The sequence below is a fragment of the Triturus cristatus genome, chromosome 9, assembly GCF_964204655.1.
Source record: "Triturus cristatus chromosome 9, aTriCri1.1, whole genome shotgun sequence".
In the NCBI taxonomy this organism is placed as follows: domain Eukaryota; kingdom Metazoa; phylum Chordata; class Amphibia; order Caudata; family Salamandridae; genus Triturus; species Triturus cristatus.
In genome coordinates, this window is record NC_140592.1 from 1,168,192,707 (window position 1) to 1,168,216,244 (window position 23,538).

Sequence of the window (23,538 nt, forward strand, 5' to 3'; positions counted from 1 at the left end):
GAAACCCAAGGCGGATCCGAGCGACCTCAAGAACTTCCGACCCATCTCCCTGCTTCCGTTCCCAGCAAAGGTCATCGAAAAGATAGTTAACACCCAGCTCACCCGTCACCTCGAAGACAACAACATCCTGGACCCCTCCCAATCAGGATTACGCAGCAACCACAGCACCGAGACCGCTCTCATCGCCGCCACAGACGACATCAGGATCCTTCTTGACAATGGCGAGACAGCGGCCCTCATCCTCCTGGATCTCTCCGCCACCTTCGACACTGTCTGCCACCGCACACTACGCACGCGACTCCAAGACGCAGGGATCCGGGACAAGGGCCTGGACTGGACCACCTCCTTCCTCTTGGGCAGAACTCAGAGAGTCTGCCTCCCCCCGTTCCGGTCCGAGGCCTCCGAGATCATCTGCGGCGTCCCACAAGGATCTTCCCTCAGCCCGACGCTGTTCAACGTCTACATGGCACCACTAGCTCACATCGCCCGACAGCACAACCTCAATATAATCTCCTACGCCGATGACACTCAGCTGATCCTCTCCCTCACCAAGGACCCCCTCACCGCCAGAACCAACCTCCACCAGGGAATGAAGGCAGGCGCCGACTGGATGAAGGAAAGCCGACTCAAACTGAACTCAGACAAGACAGAGATCCTCATCCTCGGGTCCAACCCCTCAGCATGGGACGACTCATGGTGGCCCGCATCACTGGGGACCCCCCCCCCCCCCGGCCCCCACCGACCATGCACGCAACCTGGGAGTCATCCTCGACTCGAAACTCATCATGCCCAAACAAGTCAATGCTGTCTCCTCCACCTGCTTCAACACCCTCCGCATGCTCCGCAAGATCTACAGATGGATCCCGACAAACACAAGGAAAACAGTCACCCAGGCCCTAGTCAGCAGCAGACTCAACTACGGGAACACCCTCTACGCCGGAGCCTCGTCCAAGCTCATCAACAGACTGCAAAGAATCCAAAACGCCTCTGCACGCCTGATCCTCGACGTCCCGCGCCGCGACCTCATCACCCTCCACCTGAGGAACCTGCACTGGTTCCCCGTCGACAGGAGAATCTCCTTCAAGCTCCTGATCCACGCACACAAGGCACTCCACAAGACCGGACCAGCCTATCTCAACAGTCGACTCTCCTTCTACGTACCCAACAGGAAACTCTGCTCTGCTGACCACGCCTTGGCCACGATCAGGCGCATCCGGAGAACCAGTTCCGGAGGCAGCTCCTTCTCCCACCGTGCCGCCAAGACCTGGAACACCCTCCCCCTCTACCTACGACAAACCAAAGACCTGCTGACCTTCAGGAGACAACTCAAGACCTGGCTCTTCGACCAATAGCAGCAGCACCCCCCCCCCCCCCCCCCCAGCGCCTTGAAACCCTTACGGGCAAGTAGTGCGCTTTACAAATTAAATGATTGATTGATCGATTAAAAAAAGAAGTTAAACTGCTATTGCTGAGGAGATATTCTTAACAGTGGACCTGAAATCACTGATAGTAACTTCTTCCTGTATACATTTCTGGATCTTTAATCTACTTAGAATCTACTAAGTCATTTACTACATTATATATACATTGTTTTCTTTGCTTATTCCTTTTCGCTTTATATGTGCTAACATGTTTGCTCTTTGTACAACATCTGCTGTCTATACCCATATCTGTTTATTGATTGTTTTTAGCTTGTTTCTGCTATTTGAACAGCGCTCTGATACCCGGACAGGTCAGGATCATGCTATATGAGATTCCTAAAATAAATAAAAATAAGTGGCAGATCAGTACCAAATAATCCATCAACAAGAAAAAAAGTTTTTATAAAACTTATAGGTAGTTGTTTGTCACCTCAGGTGTATGAAATGCAGTATTAAACTGTTAAAAATAGAAAAAACGCACCAAAGTCCTTCGGTCTAACATGCGTTTAATATGAAAACAGCAAGCAGCGCAGCAAATGATAAAGATTGATTGCCATTTAAATGACCAGTGCCCTCACTAGAAAAGGGTCAGTTGAAACCTAATGCTAAAGAAGATGAATGTTAGTACAGTATACATATGTTTTCTCTGAATACAAGTCTATAGAACCTAATCACGCAGAACAAGAGTAGCTAAATAGTCACTGGCGTTCTACAGAATCTGACCCATGCAGAGACCCTGTAGTGCAAATATTATCTGGGTTTTTTTTTACTCTTTTCAGGTTTTTCCACTTTTTTAATTTCCTTTAGCGTTACAGCTTAGCAATGCTTCTTTTGGGGAGGTAAGTACTTCTGCAATAGTTGTGTCGGTGTTTCCACCTATGTTGCAACACTGTATGGTTCATGGTTTCCATTTTGCCCATCACTGTGGTCTCTTCAGCCTGTGCGCTTACTACTTTACTATGGAGACATCCCATTGACGGCAACAGAGCACCACTGTGGCTGATTTTTCTTCTGCGCATAAGAAGGTGTAGTTCTTCTTGCGACTCATCAATTCTCAGTTGATTGTATGTGTTTGAAGAAGATTCCTCTCTTTGTTTTATGTTGTCCTTTCAATGGTGCAATACTGCAAGACATAAAAGATCACCCGCAGGGGTGAAGACCAGCTGAATTGTGGACCACAGCTGAATGGTGGACCATGCTGTAAAGTGTTTGCTTACCAGGCCTCACTCAGACACTGTTTTTTTTATCTACAAGCAGTAGTGGGCGGCCCTTCACAACACCACACCATACTTGTGTTTCCTTCTATCCATGCAGCTCATACCTCACAGGGTTCTCTGTCACTAGCCATGGTTGAGCTGCAGCTCTCTGGAGATACGTGCACAGTCCCTCAACCTCTTTCTGCTGGTACCGCTTCTCAGGTCACGTGACCTCTGGCTCACTAGCCACAGGTTCTGTTCCTGCCTACAATGTCACAGTCGCATTCTTTGAGGTCTTTGCCCTTCCTTTAAGTGAGGATTTTATTTCATTTTTTTAAACTTGATTTTAAAGCACATGGCTGCCCTATACAGGGCGTCCCAGTGCTAGGATAAGGTCAAGAAGCCGAATAAGAACAATATGTAAAGGACCAATTAAAAAAAACATATTTCAAGATCTTTCTTAGGCAATGGCGTAGCTGGGGGGCCGCCCCGGGTGTCTCTTTTTTTGGTGACGAGCGCAAGGCAAGTTTTTCTTTTTTTTTTAAATGTATTCTCCCTCGTAGTCGTCTATTTCCTTCCCCCCCGCTCGTCGTTGTTGGTCTCCTTCCCCCCGGCTCTTACCTGCATCGGCCGTCACTGGGGGGGGCAAACTCAGGGATCGCCCTGGGTGACAAAACCTCGAGCTATGCCACTGTTCTTGAGGAGGACGAGGACACTTCTTGATTGAGCTCTCATGAGAAGCCCCAATGTATTTGCAACCCACTTATTTTTCTGGGGTTTGGACAACTTGAGCAGTGTTCCTCTCAAATGCAAGAGGATGAAGACTGGAGCCTCCAAAGATGACTTCCTGGAGCAGCCTTCAGAGTGCATGTCGGCTAGCCCCACCCACTGGCTGATTATTTAAATATAAGCGAATTTTTCAATTGGTGAAATGGCATTTCTGTGCATAAAGGAAAAGAGTGGGGTTGCCCAAACACTTCAGGTTTGCTAGTGTTATGCGCCTGGTTGACTTTAGCAGATGAGACACACCACACAGCGGCAACATATTTTTGTAAATTATAGTTGATTTACAACGACTCGCATTGAAAATACAAATAGAATACATAGATACCCCAAATGAAGAAATAATTGGCGTCGAGCTATAAATTCAGGTTCAAGGTTTCAAGAAATGTCCTTAACACAAGCCAGCCTAACCAGCTGAAGGCTAGAGTGGGCTTCCTGAAGCTGGATTCTGGGGTCACTGCTCAAAATGAACCATGCACACTCTATTATCGCTGCATTGCATAATATCACAATTTTAAAAGGTTATAATTCGAGAGGAATGTTTTGCTCAGCGCCTTTCTAATGATTTCAGTTTTAAAGGTCTCTCTGTGCCAAAGCATCCAGAGAAAATAGCTCTGGTCTTGGAAATAAGCATAGCTACTCAAAGCAAACTTTGGAGTGAACAGCTCTGTTTTCTTTCTCTTGAACTATAAATCTCTGCTTTGGAAACTAAAGAGCATTTGCAGAGTGACTGATAAGTTCTGTGGCTTTAATCGTTAGCCCCACAACGTGTTCTGCCTTTCTTTGACCCCTTGATCAGCACATGCCAGGATCTCAGGAAATTCTGTCTGAATGAGGCTTGTTTTGTTTATTTTGAAGACCTCTTAGTTCAACTTTTTGGAAACGAGCCTAAGTAAATTTCATGTTTCAGTTGCACCGTGTGGTGGAGAAGAGCTTGCAAGAACGCAGGGAGCATTTTACTTGCTAAACTAACTTAAGAAGCCGGAAGTTGTATGCTGGCTGAAAGGGGAGTAGTTTGTCACTGCCACTCCTAATGAATAGACATGGAGCTAGAGCAGGGACTCTGGAGGTGGGTGGGTCTAAGGAGTCTTGTAAGGTAGTAGGTGTTGACAGAATTGTGCTGAATGTATAAAGTACATACAACAGGGCTAAAAGCTATGAATGAATGAAAAGGGTGGGGGTGATGATAGAGGCGTGAGACCAAGAGCATTATGCGAGTGAGGGTAAAGCTGAAGACAGTTCATCTCTGTGAAAAGGGACACAGGCAGGCTGATGGACCCACACATCTTCTGTCAGAGTCTGTGCTTTTCCACAATTGTATGTACAAATGCTGGCCTAAAGCTTGAGGTTTGTCATAGTGGCATAAAGGAGTTGGACATGAGCCATGAGGTGGCATAACAATTTTATTTCCCACAAGCAACTGTGCATGTTGCTGCCCTTAAAGTTGTAGTGCAATTTAAAACAAGTACTCCCCACTGATCCCTGTTTATGTAAACACTTAACCAAAACTGAAGAGCATTATTGTAGCCTCAACAAACTTTCAGGGGGAGGATAACAGCATTTATCCCTCATTCTCATATATATATAGAAACATACATACACACACACACACACACACACACACACCTAAACAGAGGTGAAAAGCCTAGCTCTAGCATTTTTGTTGGATAAATTATCTTTCAGCGAAGGAATTACTGTGTATATTCATAATTCTCCACATAGATATAAGGGCGCCCAAGCCCACTGCTTTTGAGGCGGCAAAATTAGCAACCTTATATGTGGATGTCATTTAGTCTTCAACAGGGGTCTCAATTGTGACCCCTGGTTTACCCCTTGTGACCTCTGGCACTGCATTTGCGACCCCTGGCCTCAGAGGTGGCAAAATCAGTGCCAGCAGCAGAGGAGCAACTCGTCCTTGCATACACTGGTTGAGAGAAAGAGTGCATGTATGTGTGATTGTGTATGTATATGTGTAAGCATTTAAAGGTCAAATGATGTCTGATGTCACTTCCGTTACCCCTGGCATTTTGGCAAATTGACGTTTCCTGAAATTATACAAAGCCATCTTTAATGAGTCATTATCAAAGTAGAAAACCCACCTCTCTATATAGTGCACCACAATGGGGTCCCCTGTGCAGAGAGGTCAGGGAGACCCTCATTAGTTTACAGAGGTAAAAGTATATAAAACTAACGCTCTATTTCTTTGGTACTGTGGGCAAGCAGTTAGGCTAATTAGAGGATAATGCTATCAATTTGTTGTACTCACAGAGGCAATAAATGATACACACACTCAATAAATGAATTAGAAAAATAGTACTTATTTTTATATAAATATTTAGACAAAGAACTATGGTACAAGATAAATACTTTTTGCAATATAAAAAATTACAGTAAATGCAAGTTTCACAGTTGTTCGCAATTAAGCACCATAATTCCCTAGTGGAGAAAAAAGGCAATCGTAAAATCAATGCAATACAGTTACTATTGTGGTTCACCTTTTGGAATCGGAAGGTATGAGGGCCGAGGTCCTTAGTTCCAAGGCCAAGTTCATGGGAGCTTCCCGGATTTCACCGTGAGCAAGGCGATTTTGTGGCTGGGGTGCTACGAAGAAAGGGGCCACCTGCAAAAGTAAAGCAAAGAGGGACTTGTAGGCAGGTCTGAGGGCTCTCAAGGGAAAGTAGAGGTCATAAGGGCTCTGGGGCTATGGGAGCACATCTGTTTTGAAGATGCCCTGGCCGGGCAGGCTGTGTGCAATGAAGATGTGCAGCTGGGCAATGGCGTGCAAAGATGCACCTCACGGTCAGGGTCTGGCACCTAGGAGCGATGATTCTGGAGCTGCTAAGCCACTTCAGAGGTGGATCTCTGAACTCCCGATGTCCCTCATCGGGTGCTGGCTCGTTGTAAAGTTGGAGTCCGCCTGGACTCGGTTTTGTAGGTTTTTGTATCAAGGGGTCCAGTGACACAGGTAGTCATGCCTTCCACCTCCATTGGGGCCTGGGGCCTCATAATTTGGTGCAGAGGCCAAGCTGATCCTCTAGATTATTCGTACCTGTGGCTGTCTCTCGGAGACATTGGTCAGGCTCGGGAGCTGGATGACGCTGGACTGGACTTCGCTGTTTTTGGGACTTGCGGCTACAGGGAGATAGCTCTGCTATCTCAGGAGAGTTGCTTGCCGATTTGCAAAGTGCTGATGATCCTCTGGGGTTTGTGGAGACCACACAGCCATGAGACAAGCTGGAGGATGGCAATTATCAAGTTCTGTGGCGGCAGGCAGGAGTTTGTGCCCAAAGTCCACCACGAGGTCTGCAGGTCTTGGCCCAACAGTGTTTCTTCATTTGTCTTCTCCTTGTGTCCATGGATACTACTATTCAGGGTCTGGGGAAGCCACCTAAATACTAAATTTCGGGGCGTTTACAAGGGAGTGACAGGTAGTGGCCACTGGGTCCCTTACTTAGGGTGTCTACACCATCTATTATGTCCACCTCCTGTGAGAAGGGGACATAGCCCTAGCCATGATTGCAGAAGTCTCACTATCTTCAAAATGGTGGGCAATGAAAAATATGCTTCACCTCGCCACTAACACCTGAGGGGTGGAGTTGGCAGAGGGGGGCACACCTCCTCGTCTTTCTTCATTTTCTCAATTGTCTTCCCACCAAAAGGGAGGGGGGCAGGAGGGAGGGCTGATGTCACGTTTTAAAGGCGGCAAGGACTTTGAACCTTCCCAACAAAGATAACTCTTCCTGATCAGAGGGAGGTGTAAACACCTTCGCTTAGGGCAGACATTGTTCTCAACCTCTGAGTGCGTCAGCACTCATCCCATGAGGTCAGAACTCCATCTGGTTATAACAGGCTGGCTTAGGCCAGTCGGTGACAACACTGAGGGTTGGTGGGCTTCAAGGGACCCCTCTAAGGGGTCCTCTGTGTGCAGGTATTAATAAATCTGACACTGGAATCAGTGAAGGTTTATTAAGATGAGATGTTTGGTACCAAACATCCTATGATACAGTGAAGCCATAATGGAGTGGGGAACTCGTAATGATGAGTGTCCAGCCCATTTATTCCCTAAGACTTCCCTGTTCACTTACAATATCCAAGAATCAACATAGATATTGCAGGGGCATATCTGCCCGTGCAGATATGTCCTCACAGAAATAGTCCACCCTGCCTTAGAACTATAAGGCCTGCAATTGGGGTGTCTTACCTATTTTCCATGCAGTGCCTGTGGCTCACAGGGATGGACGACCTGTTGACTCTTCAGTTTTGTCTTCACTAAGGCGTGCAGTCTGCAATGGCAGTGTGCATTACCTTGGTGAGGGGACCCTAAGGTGGCACAATTTGTGCTGCTACCCTAGGAGTCCCTCTTCAGTGCAAATGCCCTAGGTACCAGGGGTATAATACACATGGGACTTACAAGGGGCACTGAAGTTGCGTTAATTGAGAAACAAAAGGTATAGTTTAGGGAAAGAACTCTGGCACAGAGGACCAGGTCGTAAGGGACCCTGTGCCCTTCTAGTCCAAGTTACGTCATTTTCCACGCAAAACGTGGGGGCTAACCATGTTCAAAAGAGGCACTTTCCTACAATCACTTCAGACTTCACTTGCATTTGCCACTGAAGCATTTATTTTATGTAAATACTTTCATTATTCTTGATTGCCTATCTGTCACCTGGTGATCTTTTTTCAATTCCAGTCAACCTCTGTACCTTCTTCTTTTTCTCAACTATTTCTGTTTTACTGGTTTTACCTTTCTGTTTCCACAGCTCCCACTCTCTCATGTTTTAAGTTATGTCTCTCTCATTTCGCTACTTATATGTCATCTTTATGTCTTTCTCTCTCGCCTTTCTAGCCCAGTTTACTACCTTGCTTTCTATCTTCTTTTTTCCTTTGGCCCTCTCGATCCACTCCTCTCCTGTGCCCCCCTTCTTACCTCAACTCTTCTCTTTCTATTTGCACACAGCGTGCTTCTAAATAGGCCTATATTCATGTCCCCTATATTGCTCTTCCCATTCTTCTGTCAAACCTTCTCAGGACCCTTCTTTCTCCCTTCTGAAATATATGCTCCAACTCTCTTCTGTTCTCCCCTTCTCTACCCAAAAAATAATTTTTCTCCTGTTCATCAATGTACTCGCTCATTTCATTACATTATTTTTTTAGCTTCTATTCTTTATTCTCTCTTTCAATACTGTTGTCACACCCTAATGACTCCTCCTATACCGGATTTGTCCTCTTTTTCCATGCTGTAGCATCTTGTCCTACCCTCTTTCTTTCGAGCAGTGACTTCCCACCTTTAGCCATCCTCTGCCCAGCTCTCCCCACCAACATTCTGAGTCTCTATATTTTAATACTAATTGTAATAATAAATCAAAGCATCTCGGTAAGAAATATTTTGTTTTAAAAATGACAAAAATCCAAAGGAATAAATTAATGATCAAATCACAAAGTGATCCATCATATAGCAACCTGGTATCCCCCATCCTGAGACCATACCCGACATTACTAGAATTAAATGTTAACAGGAAGAGGCAAAATATGGTAAGACATATTAGTTGAAGTTGAAGTTGAAGTTGAAGTTGAAAAGGATTTCTTGAACGCTCTATCACCATGCGGTTTCTTGGCGCTATAGATCAGAGTCAAACCAGAGGGGGGAAAGTAGGAGAATTAAGAGGGATAAGCTAGGGAGAACAGGTGGGTTTTAAGTTTAGCCCGAAAGTCAGAATAAGAGGGGATAGCAAGGGGAAGAGAATTCCAGAAGGTAGGGGCAAGGATGGTGAATCTGAAGCCACCGGTTTTTTTCTTACGGAAGCGGGGAAAGCAAATAGACGCAGCCAGACTCAACTTGGACAAGGTCCTGTTGCCTGGGATGCAGAATCTCTTCGTACTAGTTACGACATGCCAGTCTTCTAGCAGGGGACATGTATTCTCATAGCTCAAACGGCCATCCTCGTCTTCAGGTTGTGTTGCCTCTACAGTTATTCCCCGACTCTGCTTTTCTCTTTGAAAAAGTTTGAATCAGTCAGTGCTTAATTTCTAAAACACATAAGTGTCAGGGCTCTTGTCAGGAGGCCACTTAAGTTCGCACCACAGATTGCTGTCATGCTGTCAATGATTGTAACAACACAACCACTAGTCATCACACTCCTACAAGGGTGACAATTTAAGCTATTCCAGGTCCCCAAAGCTATAAGAATGACTTGGGCAGCAAGTAATAATCCTTTGTAATGTATATTGAATTAAAAATTAACTGTTTTTGTGGTCATCTCTAAAATAGCCATACAGCGCCACCTTGAGGCGGACTGTCACAGTTGCCGGTGCTGACAATCGGGTGCCAATGCTGTGCACCGGAAATCACCCTCTCAAATTAAGCTCTGGAATCAGCATAACCAGATCTCTGTTCATCATTACATTCGGCTGTCAAAGTACCAGATAAAAGGGCTGCATTGTAAATCAGCCAGATCATTCCAACCAATGAAAACCCAACATTTCCATGGAAGACGAAGGTGACAAAGGTTTGTGGTGACGTTATAAATGCTGCATGATACGTCAAAGCCACTATGGAAACAACAGCTTGCTCCCCCGGTATACTTTGGGTTGGGGTCTTCAACCTTTTCTGTAATGTGAACTACTACTTGCATGCCTTTATGTGGGTAGTACATAATAGCCATGAATTAAATGTCCCTGGCACCAAGGTAATAAAATTAGTAATAAAGCCCACCCCCCCTCCAATGCCACAAGACGTATCACTCAAATATCAGTTTTAAATGTATTTTGGAAATTCAACCATCAGCTTATCAGCTAGAAAATACACAAAATTTTGTTTCGGATAAATATTTTTCAGTTTTTATATAAATATATTAATTCGGTCAACCAAAAGTTTCTAATTCAGTAGGCTGGACTGGACACAGGACAGCTGCCTCTAGGTAGCTGGAGAGGTACCAATAGCTCACGAGCTACTCGTTGGAGAAGCCTGCTCTGGGTTGTAAGCAGTGCATCCCTCCTAGGACATGTCGGCAGTGCTGTTGAAAAGGAAAGATGGCCTTGTATAAGCAGGTGTTGTAAGAAGCACTGAACCCATGAGCATGAAGATCTCACCTCTGCAGCTCGTTACAGCTACAGATGGCTGTAAATAGCTTGTAAAACAGCAGCACTATGTAGTAAAATGCAACCATGTTAGTATTGACAGTGAATGTGATAGCTGGATCTGAGTCTCGTTGCAAAGGAGTCAATGGTGGAATGCCATTGATGAATCTGTAAAAAATGAACCTATTTGAACGATGAGCTTCGCTTGCAAAATATATCCAACTGTTTCTGGGAAGAGTGAATCTCCCTACCTAAATGCCGCTCAATATGTCAACCATCTGTCCCTGCTCATCCTGTGTCTTACTTGTCTGTAAGTCTGAATGCAGCCGAAGCAGGAGCTGCTTTTCTTTTGGTGTGGGATATCTCAAAATTTTAAATCTCGGGACTCCTCACCTCATAGCAAATTTGGAATCCACTGCTAGGGAGCAGAGAGCAGCTTCATTCCTCAGCACAAATGCACAGGCAGGGTTGGCCTTGGGCATCGGCTAGACCCAAGCCGAGGGTGCTTAGCTTTTTGGGAGCACAGAGTGAGTGGACCCAACTGCCTGTTTTTAATTTCTTTTTATTGCAGGCATCCAGAGGTGTTCAATTTTCTCTATAAATCATCCTACTCTCTCTGTTTCTCTCACTCTTTTTCCCTGTCTCTCCTCCCCCTCTTACTCTCATTCATGCCCCACCTATGACCTCGCAAGGAAGATGCCCTTTACCAAGTCTTTTGATTTCCATCACTTACTAATGATACTCAATAGAGTGACGTACAATATGATTGGGCCCCCCTGTAGAATGTGATGAAGGGCCCTTGAGTCTTCCATATATCACAGATATTCATTGGCCTTGGGCAGATTGGGGCCTCCTGTTGGGTTGGGCTCACTGTGCCATAGGGGCTTTAGGGGCCTGCATTGCTCCCCTGCCAACGGAGTCCCCTCTAAGGCACCTCAAGGATCTTATCTCCCCCAGCAGAAAGTAAAACAGAAGGTTTGTACCGTAGTTCGGGCCGATAACTTGCCCATCGCAATGTGATATCATGATGGGCAACACTGAAGACGTTCAAAGGAAGTGGCTAAGGCAGGTCACAGAGTGTGGACCTATAATGGCATGCTGAGAGCGGCCCTGGGTCCTAATTCCAGATTTTGTTTCAGTGGGCTTGGTGTGTCTGTGCAATCACCACACATTAATCACTGCTCCTCTGAGCTCAGTGCCACAAGAGGTGCCTTGCAGCTTCTGAGTTAATTTGAAGCCGGCCAGCCTCACGGCCCCCTTCAATGTGTAAGGTTTGGGGCCCTACACTCCACAGCCGCTGGTGGGACCTCTGTTACACCCTTGACCTAACCTACAGTACCACACAAGAATGCCAACACAGACCCATCAAACCCAAGACAATATGCGTCGAAGCTACTAATGTTATTGCCCTCTAACATTTAGGCCGTACATACCTATATTCTTCATTGTGATCATTCATTCATTGATCTGGATAATGCATGGAGTTAATGTTTGTCCCAACGTCTGGAAGGGCTCACCGATGTCCTAAGTAGAGGACTTCCATCATACAGTACTGCAACTTGCTTGGGGGCACTTTATGTCCATTGTCAGCTAAATGGTTCAACAAGACAATAGTATCAGTTTTACATGCAAGTATTTGAAGCAGCCAAGAGGTTGTCTATATACTGAACCAAAACGGAATTGCAGGGCATGATCAGAGACTCCAGATTCTTCTTCAAGATCTGGTTGACAATGGAAAGACTCTCCATATACCCTTGTTGGACATGGCACCATGTTGAAACACGATTCCTCAGCCAAAAAGTGAACGAAAATTGGCTATTTACGTGCAGGAAAATGGAGAAAATGGCCTGCCAAAGATCAATAACAGTGAACCATACAGCCTCACATGTAATCTAAAATAGTATCACAGATGGATTCGGTACCACGGGACAACAAGGAACCACTATGTTGTTAATTTTACGGAGATCCTGTACTATGCAGTGCTTACCGCTTGACTTCTGCAAGCCCATAATAGGTGAGTTAGATGGACTCCCAAGGATCTCTTTCAGAATACCTTGCTAAATCATAGTCTCGACTGCAGGTGTAATTCCAACAACTGTCTCGGTCATCAGGTTATACTGTGGGGTTGTCTAAATGTTTCACTGCTCCGTCCATCATCTCCTTGTTTTTGCTTTATTCAGCCCTAGATTGTTGGCAGGGTATGCCCAGGTTGGGGGTCCCTTACTCACTTTGCCACTATATTTAAGCTAGCCTGGCTGATAAGGGGTGTTATCTCGAAACCGTGCCCAGGATGCGTGTTTCCAGTCCAGGGAAGACTTGGCTTGGCATTTTGGGCTGGACTGTTCCCATGAGGCACAGGGTCAAGACTGATTTGCATATGGCTGGGTCTGAACTGGGGTGGCGAAGTGAGCTAAAGAATGATGGATTCAACCCAGATCTGTGACTGGGGGTGAGTGGCTGAAACGTTTCAGCACTCCTTGCATCATTTCCTTGTGTTTGCTTTGTTCACGGATATTAAACATTTTGCTTAACTTGGATACGGACTGGCTCAACTTCTTTGAGTCCAATGTCCTTTCCAGAAAAGTCCCAAATTAGGTCTCTCACTGTGTCTCTGAGATCTAATGGTAAGACTTCCACTGTCAGCATAGGGAAACAATGAGACGTGCAAATTTTGATTTCCCAATTTGAAGGCAATATCCTGATCATCATTCATTTGAACCTCAATACCCCTTGGTGTGCAATAGACAGTGCAATTTAACTTTCACAGCAGATCATGTCCTAACAGACACACAGGACTAGAATCATACACAACAAAGTGAGCTGCTCAGCCAGGGTGTCAAAGCGGGCGTTGATGGCACGGAAGCCTGCCCGGAGCTCTGCCATGATAGCAGCAGAACCTCTCTGCGGGTCTGCGAGCTGAGCCACGCCATTTCCATGCTCTGCATCAGTTAGGAAGTTAGACCTCTCAGTCGCCTTGACGCAGTCGAAGGTGAGTTTACGTTGCTTGGAGTCCCCACGACCAATGGCGGAGAGACATAAGTCACAAAATAGTGGTAGCAGTGGTAGGAGTCGTGAGTGCCACACACATGAATGGAGTGGTCGTGGCAGAGAAGGCGCCAACCGTCCAGTGGCCAAAGCCAGGCCCAGAGTTCACCCAATACCCACAGATGTAAGTGGGGGGATGCGAGTAGGGCCACCAGTAGAGAGCGGTGGCAGTAGAAGAGAGCATTATCGAGGAAAACTGCCTCATCTCATCCCAGCAAGCACAGGGGCAGAGCGTGGTGGGAAAATAGAGGCGGGATGCAGGCACGATGTTGAGGAGCAGCAGGTAGACTGGAAGGCAGGTTAAGGGTCTCACTGTGTGGGCCAGAGCACTGGTGGAAATCTAAAGGTGAGGGACTCAAGTAGAAGGTTCAAGGAGGCGACTCGGTGGTCCAGCAGCGTCACAGCAATGCCGAAAGGCAGATCCAGGGGCCTCATGCAGACCGCCAAGAGGGGCAAGCATTGTACTTACAGGCCGTTCCTTCCTTGCGCTTGTCGCTGATGCAAAGAGGATGGGAGGTCCCAGTTTCCAGGTTGGACCAAGTACATCGGGTTGTACAGATGTCCCCTCTCCAATGCGTCCAAATGGGCCTCAGATTGCTCCGATGGCACCCCATAGCCGGCCCAGGGAGCCATGACACATGCAGCTGCTAGGCCCCTAGCAGCGCGACAAGGCATAACTTAAGGGGCCATGCTGCCTCCCAGCATCAGGCCACGACGGCTCCCAGGAGGGTCGAGCAAGTAGGTAGAGGGGCCAGAAAATCTCAGGCCCAGGAGGCCCAGTCAGGGTTCACGCGCCAAGGCCTCAAGGCCCAACATGTATGCCGCCAGATCCAAGGCAGGCGCAGTCAGTAGGATGGAAAGCCGGAGGAGTGGGGGGGCGAGGGCTGGCACAGACCTCGGATGAGGATGACAAGAGGGTATAGGGGAACAGAAGGAGGGCCCAGCGAGGCTCAGTAGCCTCTGGCCTCCGACTCATCCACGACCCCTGTCGCTGCAGGGCCTCCGACGCACGCCTAGGCCTCTCACACCCGCCCCATAATTCTGGCAGTAGGATGAACTGACGGCGGGGCTGCAACTGGCATAATACAGCTCCGCCAGTTCAGGGGGAGGGTTCAGCATCTCGACCCTCCGATGGTAAAAGATCCCTTTGGAGAGTGGTAGACCCTGAGGATGAGGGCTGTCAGCACCGGGGCTTTTCAGCCACGCAGCCATTGCAGTCGACAGTGTGGCCACGCCCCCAAATCATGTAATGTTTGGAATTATATTGGAGCTCCTGTACCTCCGCCACTAAGACTGGCCAACTCAGGACAAGGGCCAAAGTAGGAGAAAAGACTGATTGCGCTGTTAATTTCTGAAGTTTCCAAAGCAATCCATGCATCATAGGTAATAATTAAGTCGTTGACTAGTAAAGGATTCTGACCACTAATGGATCTTTAATTTCAGTTGCCTCATTGGAGGTCATGGGGAATGAAATGTTGTTCTTTGCCTGGAGTTTGAAGTGCTCTGTTTCCAGTCTTGGCCAGAGCCTCACACGTGCCATTTCGCTGTCACGATGATAACACATATATTATGTGGGATTATTTGTTCCAGCTTTTTCAGGGAACTGGCAAAAACATTCTGCGCTCAGCAGTGTTCCGATACTGCAATTTTATGCAGTCAGTAAAACCAGATTGCATTAAAGAACTCCAATTTCCAATTCTCTGTGGCAATATATATATATTTTTTTTTTTAAACTCAACTAATAATTTAGAAAGACGAGGCTTCTAATGTCGAGTCACGTGACGTCCTCCGGCATGTCTTCTGTGTCCTACTGCCAGAAAATGTGCGCCTTGTTATGGACCGCCGTGGCCTGGTCTCGGTTCAATGTCAGTGTGTGTCAAGTCAGATACAAATCTATTTTTTGCAGTCCGTAGGGGCGCCCATCTGGCGTCCTGTGACGGCATGTCCTCCCGTGGTGCAGCGCCTTGACTTATGCCGTAATATAAATGGACGCATTGTCATCTGGCGTGGGTTCTTGCCGCATATCTGATGCCTCTTTCGCGCTCGGCGTGACGTGGCGTCCAGCGAGAATTCTTGATCGCTTTCAGTTGTGTTTCCATGTTCCCTGGTTCCCAGAATCGCCTCATCTAACCCTCTTTCCAGGAACTGGCAGTGTTAATCTCGAAGCACAAGCAAAGATGCCTTCTACTGGATGGGTTAGGGGACATAATTCACAGTCTGAATTCTCTCCAAGAATGTTCTCTTGTTGGGTCATTTCCAAAACTATTTCCTTTAGCTCAGAACTTTTGTCCACGTTTCATCATGGCCAGAAACCTTTTAATTTTCCCAGTGGAAATCAGGATTTTTTTTTTATCTTTCCATGAATCCAGCATTTTCCCTGGCATTTTTGAATGGGCACATCCTATGGTAAAAAGGACTTTTTTGAGAATTGAAGTCCTTTAGACATGGCGCTAAATCTCAACCCTCACAGTGCACCGCCAAGGGCCCACCTGGAATACGCGTCACTTATGGAGGAGCCCAGTGTATGTCCTTGCATCGCATGCAGCACTAGGCGTATGACGCTGGCCTATGGACACTTCATCGAGCCCTTCTGCACCCAAAAGAATTGAGGAGTGTCACAGGATCCTCCAACCCCCTCCTAAAGGGAAAAGATAGCAGTGTGTATGCATTTGGACTGTTTCTTTTAACATGTATGTATTTTTATAAGGGAGGAAGGAATTCCCAAAATCTTTTAAGGCATAGGTAGGAATTTTCAAATGGCACATGCTTCCTGGGAAAAATGTGTGAATTTCATAAAGCCATACATTTTATCCCAAACATGCCCATGCGGTATTTCAACGGATTTTAAGAATTTGGCCTATAATTGTACCTGATAATATAAAAATGGTTTCACAATTACATTTCAAATATGTCTCGATGATTTCAGAAATATTTGCTGGTGATGGAACATCTGCACCATTTTAGATCCGTTTCTGTTAATTGTTTTCAAATGTAAGACATGCAGCACAGAGGACAGAGATTCACATTCTAGTGGCGTATCTCCAGGGGAGATCCAACTGCTGAAAATGTCTGGGCTTGACCTAAAAGGAGTCTGCTCTAATCCCAATAAAACAGCTCAACAGCTTTATTTTCTCTTTCTGAGATGTGTGTCTCCTGCAAGTCACACGTTCTTATACCAGAAAGATAGCACGGTGGGCCAATGCGCTATCCATTTCTAACCCCTAAAAGGTTGCACAGTGCTGTGCCACAGTGCTATGCAAGTGGCAAACTGGGAGCTATAGAAGGATTAAATACGAATAAGAGAAACAAAGGTTCCAAATTCAGCAGATTAACTCACCGGTTAATGCTCATACTTTGCATTCACGGTACAAGTAACATTGCAATCTAAAAAACATAGAGTACTGTTTTGTTAACCTTACTACAGGTGTAACTAAGTACAACAAATTATACCTACCTATAACCCCTTACCAAAAATGGCCCACCATTCTCTACCCCTTTCCTGTAATTTTGCATTCAAAAGGGGCCCACACTTGAGGGCCAAACGAGTACAAAACCGAGTCACCCCAGACAAATATACCTGTATTCCAAGCATCGAGTGTGGTCTTAAGTGGCTTTTACTCTGTGTAGGTTGTAACATAGGCACAAACCCCAGACCCAGCCCAAATCCAAAGGAGACAGTTTAGGGTTCCCTTTTCCCATGCTACAATACCAGCCTACTTACTGATTGAATGTGAGTGCTATAAAGTGCACATGTGTGACTACCCCTAACCTCAACACTTCTTCATCAGAGAGAACCCCTCGACCTCCACATTTAAAAGTCAAAGGATTGCTCCTAAATAGCTTCCTGCAACAGTAATCCTGTAATAGCGACCTGCAATAGTAATCCTGTAACCATATAAACTAACTTTGATTGCCTTACAGAATACCTACTAAGCAATGTGCATATGGGGTGACCACTTATATGTCTATTAATGTTTGCAATGTGCATCTTGTGTATCCCCTTATGTCTTTTATTTAATCATGTACCAGCTTAACCTACCTGCTTCGTTGTACAGCGCTCTGATATCCTGACGGGTTTTGTTCGCGCTATGCCAAACTTTTCAAATAAAATAAAAATAAATAACACTAAAATTGAAGTGGGATAATACAGGGTAAACTGACAGCCAAACTAGTGTATATATCTCACGACAAGGTCAAAGAGGAGAGTATATCCACACACGGTATTACTCCTGTATCAGAACTCACAAAAATATACCGTAGTGGAGAAGATATCAAAGGTTAATTACAAAAGTGTACAGCACACACACCTTCAAAAATATTAGTTTTTAAAGACGAGAACCCTCACTCACCATGATGGTGACATGCTTCATCATTGGGTCCCCTCTTGCACACAGTGTCCGCAAGGTACACTGTGTGGGCTTCTACTCTCCCTTAGGAGAGGAGCTGAGGTGTTTTAACACTCCAATGTGAGTCTGTGAGTGGGGGGCAGAGTGCAAATAATATCAAATGTGATTTAAAACCATCTCTCTATGGAGAAAAATTATTTATTAGCTCTCCCTTAGGGATGGGTCTTAAAATAAGGAGTGTGACGATAGGGAAAAAATGTTTCCTATCTGACTAGGTCAGGTCAACATGTTTCTGCCAAACTGAGGTGAATTCATGGCATTCATCAGGACCATTGTCTTGTCACTCTGCTTAAGAATCGATAATAAAAACCATACTTATGATTCGTAGGTGTTGAGAGACCAACATCAATTTGGTCTTCTTACATAAAGCAGATCAATACCTGCCAATACCTTTCATTGGTCCTTATGTTAAGCGGGTATCAAGTTACACCGCCAACTTCTCCCAAATGGAGCCTTTGGGAGAAGTTGGCGGCGTAACTTGATCTGGTATTGATCTGCTTTATGTAAGAAGACCAAATTGATGTTGGTCTCTCAACAACTACGAATCATAAGTATGGTTTTTATTATCGATTCTTAAGCAGAGTGACAAGACAATGGTCCTGATGAATGCCATGAATTCACCTCAGTTTGGCAGAAACATGTTGACCTGACCTAGTCAGATAGGAAACATTTTTTCCCTATCGTCACACTCCTTATTTTAAGACCCATCCCTAAGGGAGAGCTAATAAATAATTTTTCTCCATAGAGAGATGGTTTTAAATCACATTTGATATTATTTGCACTCTGCTCCCCACTCACAGACTCACATTGGAGTGTTAAAACACCTCAGCTCCTCTCCTAAGGGAGAGTAGAAGCCCACACAGTGTACCTTGCGGACACTGTGTGCAAGAGGGGACCCAATGATGAAGCATGTCACCATCATGGTGAGTGAGGGTTCTCGTCTTTAAAAACTAATATTTTTGAAGGTGTGTGTGCTGTACACTTTTGTAATTAACCTTTGATATCTTCTCCAGCCAAGCTAGTGTCCCACTTTTAGGTCTGGTGTCCTATATGTACTATTTACAGGGGCTTGCAGGCCCCCCTCTTCAACCGGGTTTCGTCGCATGTGGAACAATATTTCCGCGACTTCCTCAGTGCTTTATGTGCACACCAACGATATCAGGAAATGCCATCACCGTTTTTTGAACTTACCTCTTACACATAAACTTTTTCCGGAGTATGTTGGTGTGGGTTTCCACTGTTTTAGCTGCACTCGATGTGGTACAAACCACTTCATCGCAAGTTTGTTGGAATGTTGAGCCATGATGTATGTATCATCCTTATCCCTTGTATCCTTTCCCAGCCCTGAGGAATCACGGAAATATTGTTCCACATGCGACGAAACACGTGTCGGCTGGTTTTCTTCTGGTCTTTGGCTCTCAAATGAAAATTAAAGGACTGAATATTTCTCGACGCTTCAGAGGATAATTTTCTCATCTGTTGGCTTTTATATTGTAGTTCATGTTTATACTGACATACTGCTTACTTACTATTATGTGTGCCTAGGTCAGTGATTAACCCCCTCTTCAACCGTTAGTCTGTTGATGTGTTTGCTGCATCTTTCACCTTTTTCTTCTGCTTGCACTCTGCCCATTCACAATGAGCGCATCCTCACACAAAGTATTTCCCTTCAGTGCCAGGGACCACTACAGCAAAGTACGTTTTCTGAAACCCAAAATATATTTTGCTTGTTAACTAGTGTTTTTTTGTGTGAGGTTCCAACAGCTCCCCCAACAATCCAATGTTTACGTAAACCTTCACTAAACAAAACAAGCATTGACAAAGCCAAAATGCAGGCAGCCAAAGCCTGACACATTGGCTTTGCCACTGCTTGCTTGCAACAGAGTATTATCAAAATTGCTGACACTAAGGTCAGCCACAACATTAGGCAATTCTAATCTTTTATCCCTTGTCCAGACTACTACTATAGTCCGCACAGTGAATGGTAGACCAATGGTAATCAATAGGGGGTAACTGTTCCTAATGGAGAGAAACAAAAGGCAACCTATTTGGGTTGCAGAGAGAAAAGTTCCAATGTGTTGTCTCAGTTGTGGTGAGGGTTGGACATTGATGAAGGAGGGGGAATTTCTCCTTTTAGAAAAAGTGCCCTCGCACACCCATGTGGGTGTCTTGCTTCATCATCGGTCTAAAAAGCTGTGTGGGTGAGTTAAAATTACCCCCTGTGTACCCAAAAACAGAATTTTATACAGGGGTCTGGGTGGTAAGATTCAAACAAGCGAACCATCGGAGGGGCAGGTAATGGGCTGCTTCCACGGAGGCGTTAAGTTAGACTCTCCACGACCGCACGGTTTTGCCAAGGAGGCCAACCTTCACTAATTGAGGGGTTGGAATCAGGAACGCCAACCATACGTTCCAATAGGCACAAAGACACCCACACACCTAATCTTTAGGTACCATAGGCATACAGTGTGTCGCCATCTCTGATTCTTATTTTTATTTATTCTTTTCATTTCACATCACGGTCCTGAAGAAGCTCATTGGGATCCCTTAGGGGCCAAGCCTGAGAGCGAAACATGTTGACCAGAACCTCACTTTAATTCACACTCACGGATAAGGGAGCAGCTAGCCAATACTCACCCCTGTACTTTGTTTGAAAGAGGGTCTCCTTATTCCTTGTTTTAATCTTACCACCCGGCCCCCTGAATAAAATTCAGTTTTTGGGTACCGAGAGGGTAATTTCAACTCACCCACACAGCTTTTTAGACCCACACACCCACAGGCACAACTGCGTCGTCTCTCCTAAAAGATCTCCGACAAAGAGCCCTCTCGCGGGGCCAGTGGGGGACAGCAGCGCCACCCCCACAAGGAGCACACATCCGATGATGAAGCAAGACACCCACATGGGTGTGTGAGGGCACTTTTTCTAAAAGGAGAAATTCCCCCACCTTCATCGATGTCCAAACCTCACCACAACTGAGACAACACATTGGAACTGTTCTCTCTGCAACCCAAATAGGTTGCCTTTTGTTTCTCTCCATTAGGCACAGTTACCACCTAGTGATTACCTTGTGATTTTTTGGGAGCATAGGTACTGGACCCCTTCTTTCCAAATTCCCCCCTCTTTTTTGTGTTGTAATGGTAGACCAATACCAGCAGAATCAGTTTTATAAACTCCCATTACAAAGGCTATGTAGTAAGGAATGTAACATCTGGAAGAGGTAACTCACTGCTTCATAACCTTCCAGACTCCACATTAAGGGCATCATACATGTGACAGTGAGTCTCATGCAGGGCCTGAAGAAATATGAGCATATCACACCCATTGTGATGGAACTCCATTAGCTCCCTTTGCTGGCCTGCACCATCTTCAAAACCAGCTGCATCAATTAGAAAGACATTATGACTAGCACTTTGGCTTATCTCGCAGACAAGCTCACTATCTCCAGTGGTTCTTGGCACACGACAGCCAGGACACCATTATACAACCGACTAAGCGGTATAAAAAGAAAAAAACAAGGCAGCAGGCCTTTTCCATCTATTCACCCAGGATGTGGAACAACATCCCTGTATCCATCAGGATGGCACCTACGCTGTTAAAATTTAAGAAAAAGTTGCCCTTTTTGCCTATCACTTGTTTACTATATGTCTGTCTTTGACCATGTACAGCTCTCCACTGCCTTTTGACTAGGTGCACACTATAGAAATTCCATATATATACATACATGCATACGTACATGCCGCTAGCCAACAGAGACTACATACTATGACTGGTTCTTGTCATCTCACAATTACAAACAGATATGGGATGATTGAAACAAAGTCTTGAAACAGCATTTCTAAGAGAGGACAACCCACTGAGTTGACTTTTTGCTTGTCTTTGCCCCTGTACAGCAGTCCGCTGGTTTGCCCTGTAGAAAAACCCACCTCCATTGCTCTGCCTTCGTCAGTTATTCATGCCTTCAATTTAGGAGCCATTTTCCTCCTCATGACCTTGTAAAATTGTGCTTCCGTGGACTCTTCATCACACGTATTTAGAGATATTCTACTTATGTTTTCTTTCAAAGTGAAATTGTGGACTTCACAGGCTTTGAAGAAAATCCAGCAAATTGTCTTTGCCCCACTCTTTGCAACTGATTGTTTGAAATCATGTGGGTGCAAATCCTTTTTCGCTCCCCAGGGCTCCCAAGTTCCAAAAGCCCGGCAACTGCCTGGACAAGGCTGCTAGAGGTGTAGATATGCTGCCTCTTATTCTTGGCTGTATCGATCTGTTCCTATAGTGTGCAACCTCCTGCGGTGCAAGAGCAGCCTTTTGAATTAGAAGTGGTCGAGCCATAGCCCCGGCCCAAGACTCATCCCACACCTTCTTGTTCTTCTTTTGGTCATGGGTAACATGTCCTCTCTGCTTTTGGTTGTGAATACTCCACGGAAAAAATGGGGTAAATCCAACATTTGGATCTCTGCATATTTTGACCTTTAGCTACCCAGGCCTGCTGTTACTCTTTACTCGACCATACCTGTGTCCTCGGAAGTAGCTGTTTCCAACCATATGAGTGTATTACAAATTCCCAGCAAATCAATCAATCAATCAGGATTTACAAAGTGTGGCTAATCACCAAATAGGGTATCCAGACGCTTGCAGGTCCCAGAGCAAATACATGAAGAGCGTGGTGTAGGCATCTCTCCTTCCTATGAGCCACCTGTAATTTTTATTAACTCTTTGATTTTTATCCCAGTAAGACTTTCAATAAATGATGAGGCTGAAGCAATAATAAAGATCCAACCTAAACAGATGCCTTGAAATTCTTCCCTAAAGGTGGAGTGCAAATGCCACACTATAGCTTGAGTTTAATGAAGGCGTCATATGTGAGTAGGCAGTATTGTGTTGTAGTTTGTACTCTCTCTCTCAGTGAACACCCCTAGGAAGAGTAGAACCCCCGTACTTTGCCAACTCCCCAACTTACCATCCTTGTATTCCTTATCATAAATAAGCCAACGTACACTCTTGTCTTGTGGTGGTCATTTGTTGGCCGCAGTTTTATTATGTATACACGTATATATATTGCATACCTTTGTGTATCATGCCATAAATCATTATTGGTGAACTATCATCTTTGTGCCATGCCTCATTTGCATCTCATTATACATTGCATTTGCGTAAATCATATGTACATTGCCCCATAGCAGATTAGACTGACAGTTCGTTGTATAGGTTATTTGCAGGCTTGTCTTGTCTCTTGGCCCCACTCGGTCATTGCTTCGTTTGCTTGGGTTTGCCCTCTCTTTGCGCGGGGGGTGTAGCTTCTGACCCGGAGTTTAGGCCACAACTCGCTACCTTGTCTAACTCTTGTTGTGCCCTGCCATCTGGCGGGGGTTGGGCAGCGAGCGCCGTCTCCGTTTGCTATCCCATTGTGGTAGGCCAACTCACCCAGCCGTAAGGCATTCCAAAGTGAGTGGTCCTACACACCGCCCTTAGGCCAACTCACCCAGCGGTTTATAGCAACTGGGGCCTTACGTAGGTCCAGTACGCCCGTGACCATCTTCCTATGGCCTGTATTCAAGCCTCGGTCATCCCTTGTTGCGCGACTGTCGTGGCGGCCCCTATCCTGAATG